This window comes from Rhinoderma darwinii, unplaced genomic scaffold (genome assembly GCF_050947455.1).
Source record: "Rhinoderma darwinii isolate aRhiDar2 unplaced genomic scaffold, aRhiDar2.hap1 Scaffold_4323, whole genome shotgun sequence".
Taxonomy (NCBI): domain Eukaryota; kingdom Metazoa; phylum Chordata; class Amphibia; order Anura; family Rhinodermatidae; genus Rhinoderma; species Rhinoderma darwinii.
In genome coordinates this window covers 104,669-110,933 of record NW_027463832.1, presented here as the reverse complement: position 1 = coordinate 110,933, position 6,265 = coordinate 104,669, and the positions used below count along the sequence as shown (strand labels likewise).

Sequence of the window (6,265 nt, the reverse complement as noted above, 5' to 3'; positions counted from 1 at the left end):
TGAAACAAAATCTAAACGACATAATAAAAAGTCAACCGCATCACGGATTCCCAGACAGTCTCCCACACTGGTACTAGCGAGGACTTAAGCTGTGTAACTTCTGCGATCTGACGAGAGCAGGCACATTCGGCTTAGAATGGCCATTGACAATAAATGCTTTAATCCATAGTCCTTTTTAATCGATTGTGAAACAAAATCTAAACGACATAATAAAAAGTCAACCGCACCACGGATTCCCAGGCAGTCTCCCACACTGGTACTAGCGAGGCGTTAAGCTGTGTAACTTCTGCGATCTAACGAGAGCAGGCACATTCAGCTTAGAATGGCCATTGACATTAAATGCTTTAATCCATAGTCCTTTTTAATCGATTGTGAAACAAAATCTAAACGACATAATAAAAGGTCAACCGCACCACGGATTCCCAGACAGTCTCCCACACTGGTACTAACGAGGCCTTAAGCTGCGTAACTTCTGCGATCTGACGAGAGCAGGCACATTCAGCTTAGAATGGCCATTGCCATTAAAAGCCTTAATCCATAGTCCTATTTAATCTATTGTGAAACAAAATCTAAACAACATAATAAAAAGTCAACCGCACCACGGATTCCTAGACAGTCTCCCACACTGGTATTAGCGAGGCCTTAAGCTGTGTAACTTCTGCGATCTGACGAGAGCAGGCACATTCAGCTTAGAATGGCCATTGACATTAAAAGCCTTAATCCATAGTCCTATTTAATCTATTGTGAAACAAAATCTAAACAACATAATTAAAAGTCAACCGCACCACGGATTCCCAGACAGTCTCACACACTGGTACTAGCGAGGCCTTAAGCTGTGTAACTTCTGCGATCTGACGAGAGCAGGGACATTCAGCTTAGAATGGCCATTGGCATTAAATGCTTTAATCCATAGTCCTTTTTAATCGATTGTGAAACAAAATCTAAACGACATAATAAAAATTCAACCGCACCACGGATTCCCAGACAGTCTCCAACGCTGGTACTAGCGAGGCCTTAAGCTGTGTAACTTCTGCGTTCTGACGAGAGCAGGCACATTCAGCTTAGAATGGCCATTGACATTAAATGCTTTAATCCATAGTCCTATTTAATCTATTGTGAAACAAAATCTAAACGACATAATAAAAAGTCAACCGCACCACGGATTCCCAGACAGTCTCCCACACTGGTACTAGCGAGGCCTTAAGCTGTGTAACTTCTGCGATCTGACGAGAGCAGGCACATTCAGCTTAGAATGGCCATTGACATTAAATGCTTTAATCCATAGTCCTCTTTAATCGATTGTGAAACAAAATCTAAACGACATAATAAAAAGTCAACCGCACCACGGATTCCCAGACAGTCTCCCACACTGGTACTAGCGAGGCCTTAAGCTGTGTAACTTCTGCAATCTGACGAGAGCAGGGACATTCAGCTTAGAATGGCCATTGACATTAAAAGCTTAATCCATAGTCCTTTTTAATCGATTGTGAAACAAAATCTAAACGACATAATAAAAATTCTACCGCACCACGGATTCCCAGACAGTCTCCAACACTGGTACTAGCGAGGCCTTAAGCTGTGTAACTTCTGCGTTCTGACGAGAGCAGGCACATTCAGCTTAGAATGGCCATTGACGTTAAATGCTTTAATCCATAGTCCTATTTAATCTATTGTGAAACAAAATCTAAACGACATAATAAAAAGTAAACCGCACCACGGATTCCCAGACAGTCTCCCACACTGGTACTAGCAAGGCCTTAAGCTGTGTAACTTCTGCGATCTGACGAGAGCAGGCACATTCAGCTTAGAATGGCCATTGACATTAAATGCTTTAATCCATAGTCCTTTTTAATTGATTGTGAAACAAAATCTAAACGACATAATAAAAAGTCAACCGCACCACGGATTCCCAGACAGTCTCCCACACTGGTACTAGCGAGGCATTAAGCTGTGTAACTTCTGCGATCTAACGAGAGCAGGCACATCCAGCTTAGAATGGCCATTGACATTAAATGTTTTAATCCATAGTCCTTTTTAATCGATTGTGAAACAAAATCTAAACGACATAATAAAAAGTCAACCGCACCACGGATTCCCAGACAGTCTCCCACACAGGTACTAGCGAGGCCTTAAGCTGTGTAACTTCTGCGATCTGACGAGAGCAGGCACATCCAGCTTAGAATAGCCATTGACATTAAATGATTTAATCCATAGTCCTTTTTAATCGATTATGAAACAAAATCTAAACGACATAATAAAAAGTCAACCGCACCACGGATTCCCAGACAGTCTCCCACACTGGTACTAGCGAGGCCTTAAGCTGTGTAACTTCTGCGATCTGACGAGAGCAGGGACATTCAGCTTAGAATGGCCATTGACATTAAATGCTTTAATCCATAGTCCTTTTTAATCGATTGTGAAACAAAATCTAAACGACATAATAAAAATTAGACCGCACCACGGATTCCCAGACAGTCTCCCACACTGGTACTAGCGAGGCCTTAAGCTGTGTAACTTCTGCGATCTGACGAGAGCAGGCACATTCAGCTTAGAATGGCCATTGATGTTAAATGCTTTAATCCATAGTCCTATTTAATCTATTGTGAAACAAAATCTAAACAACATAATAAAAAGTCAACCGCTCCACGGATTCCCAGACATTCTCCCACACTGGTACTAGCGAGGCCTTAAGCTGTGTAACTTCTGCGATCTGACAAGAGCAGGGACTTTCAGCTTAGAATGGCCATTGACATTAAATGCTTTAATCCATAGTCCTTTTTAATCGATTGTGAAACAAAATCTAAACGACATAATAAAAAGTCAACCGCACCACGGATTCCCAGACAGTCTCCCACACTGGTACTAGCGAGGCCTTAAGCTGTGTAACTTCTGCGATCTGACTAGAGAAGGCACATTCAGCTTAGAATGGCCATTGACGTTAAATGCTTTAATCCATAGTCCTATTTAATCTATTGTGAAACAAAATCTAAACGACATAATAAAAAGTCAACCGCACCACGGATTCCCAGACAGTCTCCCACACTGGTACTAGCGAGGCGTTAAGCTGTGTAACTTCTGCGATCTAACGAGAACAGGCACATCCAGTTTAGAATGGCCATTGACATTAAATGATTTAATCCATAGTCCTTTTTAATCGATTGTGAAACAAAATCTAAACGACATAATAAAAAGTCAACCGCACCACGGATTCCCAGACAGTCTCCCACACAGGTACTAGCGAGGCCTTAAGCTGTGTAACTTCTGCGATCTGACGAGAGCAGGCACATCCAGCTTAGAATAGCCATTGACATTAAATGATTTAATCCATAGTCCTTTTTAATCGATTATGAAACAAAATCTAAACGACATAATAAAAAGTCAACCGCACCACGGATTCCCAGACAGTCTCCCACACTGGTACTAGCGAGGCCTTAAGCTGTGTAACTTCTGCGATCTGACGAGAGCAGGGACATTCAGCTTAGAATGGCCATTGACATTAAATGCTTTAATCCATAGTCCTTTTTAATCGATTGTGAAACAAAATCTAAACGACATAATAAAAATTCAACCGCACCACGGATTCCCAGACAGTCTACCACACTGGTACTAGCGAGGCCTTAAGCTGTGTAACTTCTGCGTTCTGACGAGAGCAGGCACATTCAGCTTAGAATGGCCATTGACGTTAAATGCTTTAATCCATAGTCCTATTTAATCTATTGTGAAACAAAATCTAAACGACATAATAAAAAGTCAACCGCACCACGGATTCCCAGACAGTCTCCCACACTGGTACTAGCGAGCCCTTAAGCTGTGTAACTTCTGCGATCTGACGAGAGCAGGCACATTCAGCTTAGAATGGCAATTGACGTTAAATGCTTTAATCCATAGTCCTTTTTAATCGATTGTGAAACAAAATCTAAACGACATAATAAAAAGTCAACCGCACCACGGATTCCCAGACAGTCTCCCACACTGGTACAAGCGAGGCCTTAAGCTGTGTAACTTCTGCGATCTGACGAGAGCAGGGACATTCAGCTTAGAATGGCCATTGACATTAAATGCTTTAATCCATAGTCCTATTTAATCGATTGTGAAACAAAATCTAAACGACATAATAAAAAGTCAACCGCACCACGGATTCCCAGACAGTCTCCCACACTGGTACTAGCGAGGCCTTAAGCTGTGTAACTTCTGCGATCTGACGAGAGCAGGCACATTCAGCTTAGAATGGCCATTGACATTAAATGCTTTAATCCATAGTCCTTTTTAATCGATTGTGAAACAAAATCTAAACGACATAATAAAAAGTCAACCGCACCACGGATTCCCAGACAGTCTCCCACACTGGCACAAGCGAGGCCTTAAGCTGTGTAACTTCTGCGATCTGACGAGAGCAGGGACATTCAGCTTAGAATGGCCATTGACATTAAATGCTTTAATCCATAGTCCTTTTTAATCGATTGTGAAACAAAATCTAAACGACATAATAAAAATTAGACCGCACCACGGATTCCCGGACAGTCTCCCACACTGGTACTAGCGAGGCCTTAAGCTGTGTAACTTCTGCCATCTGACGAGAGCAGGCACATTCAGCTTAGAATTGCCATTGATGTTAAATGCTTTAATCCATAGTCCTATTTAATCTATTGTGAAACAAAATCTAAACAACATAATAAAAAGTCAACCGCACCACGGATTCCCAGACATTCTCCCACACTGGTACTAGCGAGGCCTTAAGCTGTGTAACTTCTGCGCTCTGACGAGAGCAGGGACTTTCAGCTTAGAATGGCCATTGACATTAAATGCTTTAATCCATAGTCCTTTTTAATCGATTGTGAAACAAAATCTAAACGACATAATAAAAAGTCAACCGCACCACGGATTCCCAGACAGTCTCCCACACTGGTACTAGCGAGGCCTTAAGCTGTGTAACTTCTGCGATCTGACTAGAGCAGGCACATTCAGCTTAGAATAGCCATTGACGTTAAATGCTTTAATCCATAGTCCTATTTAATCTATTGTGAAACAAAATCTAAACGACATAATAAAAAGTCAACCGCACCACGGATTCCCAGACAGTCTACCACACTGGTACTAGCGAGGCGTTAAGCTGTGTAACTTCTGCGATCTAACGAGAACAGGCACATCCAGCTTAGAATGGCCATTGACTTTAAATGCTTTAATCCATAGTCCTTTTTAATCGATTGTGAAACAAAATCTAAACGACATAATAAAAAGTCAACCGCACCACGGATTCCCAGACAGTCTCCCACACTGGTACTAGCGAGGCCTTAAGCTGTGTAACTTCTGCGATCTGACGAGAGCAGGCACATTCAGCTTAGAATGGCCATTGACATTAAAAGCCTTAATCCATAGTCCTATTTAATCTATTGTGAAACAAAATCTAAACAACATAATAAAAAGTCAACCGCACCACGGATTCCCAGACAGTCTCCCACACTGGTACTAGCGAGGCCTTAAGCTGTGTAATTTCTGCGATCTGACGAGAGCAGGGACTTTCAGCTTAGAATGGCCATTGTCATTAAATGCTTTAATCCATAGTCCTTTTTAATCGATTGTGAAACAAAATCTAAACGACATAATAAAAATTCAACCGCACCACGGATTCCCAGACAGTCTCCCACACTGGTACTAGCGAGGCCTTAAGCTGTGTAACTTCTGCGATCTGACGAGAGCAGGCACATTCAGCTTAGAATGGCCATTGACGTTAAATGCTTTAATCCATAGTCCTATTTAATCTATTGTGAAACAAAATCTAAACGACATAATAAAAAGTCAACCGCACCACGGATTCCCAGACAGTCTCCCACACTGGTACTAGCGAGGCCTTAAGCTGTGTAACTTCTGCGATCTGACGAGAGCAGGCACATTCAGCTTAGAATGGCCATTGACATTAAAAGCCTTAATCCATAGTCCTATTTAATCTATTGTGAAACAAAATCTAAACAACATAATAAAAAGTCAACCGCACCACGGATTCCCAGACAGTCTCCCACACTGGTACTAGCGAGGCCTTAAGCTGTGTAACTTCTGCGATCTGACGAGAGCAGGGACTTTCAGCTTAGAATGGCAATTGCCATTAAATGCTTTAATCCATAGTCCTTTTTAATCGATTGTGAAACAAAATCTAAACGACATAATAAAAATGCAACCGCACCACGGATTCCCAGACAGTCTCCCACACTGGTACTAGCGAGGCTTTAAGCTGTGTACCTTCTGTGTTCTGACGAGAGCAGGCACATTC

General features: G+C 41.9%; 28 pseudogenes; all 28 read right to left on the bottom strand.

Annotated features, from left to right (window-relative positions):
- Positions 1-215: 215 nt before the first annotated feature.
- Positions 216-334, bottom strand: LOC142712751 (5S ribosomal RNA; annotated as a pseudogene).
- Positions 335-401: 67 nt separating this feature from the next.
- LOC142712949 (5S ribosomal RNA) lies at positions 402-520 on the bottom strand (annotated as a pseudogene).
- A 67-nt stretch (positions 521-587) lies between these two features.
- On the bottom strand, positions 588-706 carry LOC142712760 (5S ribosomal RNA; annotated as a pseudogene).
- Positions 707-773: 67 nt separating this feature from the next.
- LOC142712886 (5S ribosomal RNA) lies at positions 774-892 on the bottom strand (annotated as a pseudogene).
- A 67-nt stretch (positions 893-959) lies between these two features.
- LOC142712707 (5S ribosomal RNA) lies at positions 960-1,078 on the bottom strand (annotated as a pseudogene).
- A 67-nt stretch (positions 1,079-1,145) lies between these two features.
- LOC142712947 (5S ribosomal RNA) lies at positions 1,146-1,264 on the bottom strand (annotated as a pseudogene).
- Positions 1,265-1,331: 67 nt separating this feature from the next.
- Positions 1,332-1,450, bottom strand: LOC142712711 (5S ribosomal RNA; annotated as a pseudogene).
- A 66-nt stretch (positions 1,451-1,516) lies between these two features.
- On the bottom strand, positions 1,517-1,635 carry LOC142712758 (5S ribosomal RNA; annotated as a pseudogene).
- A 67-nt stretch (positions 1,636-1,702) lies between these two features.
- LOC142712727 (5S ribosomal RNA) lies at positions 1,703-1,821 on the bottom strand (annotated as a pseudogene).
- A 67-nt stretch (positions 1,822-1,888) lies between these two features.
- On the bottom strand, positions 1,889-2,007 carry LOC142712773 (5S ribosomal RNA; annotated as a pseudogene).
- Positions 2,008-2,074: 67 nt separating this feature from the next.
- LOC142712631 (5S ribosomal RNA) lies at positions 2,075-2,193 on the bottom strand (annotated as a pseudogene).
- Positions 2,194-2,260: 67 nt separating this feature from the next.
- Positions 2,261-2,379, bottom strand: LOC142712604 (5S ribosomal RNA; annotated as a pseudogene).
- Positions 2,380-2,446: 67 nt separating this feature from the next.
- LOC142712854 (5S ribosomal RNA) lies at positions 2,447-2,565 on the bottom strand (annotated as a pseudogene).
- Positions 2,566-2,818: 253 nt separating this feature from the next.
- Positions 2,819-2,937, bottom strand: LOC142712942 (5S ribosomal RNA; annotated as a pseudogene).
- A 253-nt stretch (positions 2,938-3,190) lies between these two features.
- LOC142712629 (5S ribosomal RNA) lies at positions 3,191-3,309 on the bottom strand (annotated as a pseudogene).
- Positions 3,310-3,376: 67 nt separating this feature from the next.
- On the bottom strand, positions 3,377-3,495 carry LOC142712603 (5S ribosomal RNA; annotated as a pseudogene).
- Positions 3,496-3,562: 67 nt separating this feature from the next.
- Positions 3,563-3,681, bottom strand: LOC142712734 (5S ribosomal RNA; annotated as a pseudogene).
- A 67-nt stretch (positions 3,682-3,748) lies between these two features.
- LOC142712743 (5S ribosomal RNA) lies at positions 3,749-3,867 on the bottom strand (annotated as a pseudogene).
- A 67-nt stretch (positions 3,868-3,934) lies between these two features.
- On the bottom strand, positions 3,935-4,053 carry LOC142712672 (5S ribosomal RNA; annotated as a pseudogene).
- Positions 4,054-4,120: 67 nt separating this feature from the next.
- LOC142712944 (5S ribosomal RNA) lies at positions 4,121-4,239 on the bottom strand (annotated as a pseudogene).
- A 67-nt stretch (positions 4,240-4,306) lies between these two features.
- Positions 4,307-4,425, bottom strand: LOC142712816 (5S ribosomal RNA; annotated as a pseudogene).
- Positions 4,426-4,678: 253 nt separating this feature from the next.
- Positions 4,679-4,797, bottom strand: LOC142712809 (5S ribosomal RNA; annotated as a pseudogene).
- Positions 4,798-4,864: 67 nt separating this feature from the next.
- Positions 4,865-4,983, bottom strand: LOC142712766 (5S ribosomal RNA; annotated as a pseudogene).
- A 253-nt stretch (positions 4,984-5,236) lies between these two features.
- LOC142712943 (5S ribosomal RNA) lies at positions 5,237-5,355 on the bottom strand (annotated as a pseudogene).
- A 67-nt stretch (positions 5,356-5,422) lies between these two features.
- LOC142712633 (5S ribosomal RNA) lies at positions 5,423-5,541 on the bottom strand (annotated as a pseudogene).
- Positions 5,542-5,608: 67 nt separating this feature from the next.
- LOC142712667 (5S ribosomal RNA) lies at positions 5,609-5,727 on the bottom strand (annotated as a pseudogene).
- A 67-nt stretch (positions 5,728-5,794) lies between these two features.
- Positions 5,795-5,913, bottom strand: LOC142712937 (5S ribosomal RNA; annotated as a pseudogene).
- A 67-nt stretch (positions 5,914-5,980) lies between these two features.
- LOC142712632 (5S ribosomal RNA) lies at positions 5,981-6,099 on the bottom strand (annotated as a pseudogene).
- Positions 6,100-6,265: the final 166 nt, after the last annotated feature.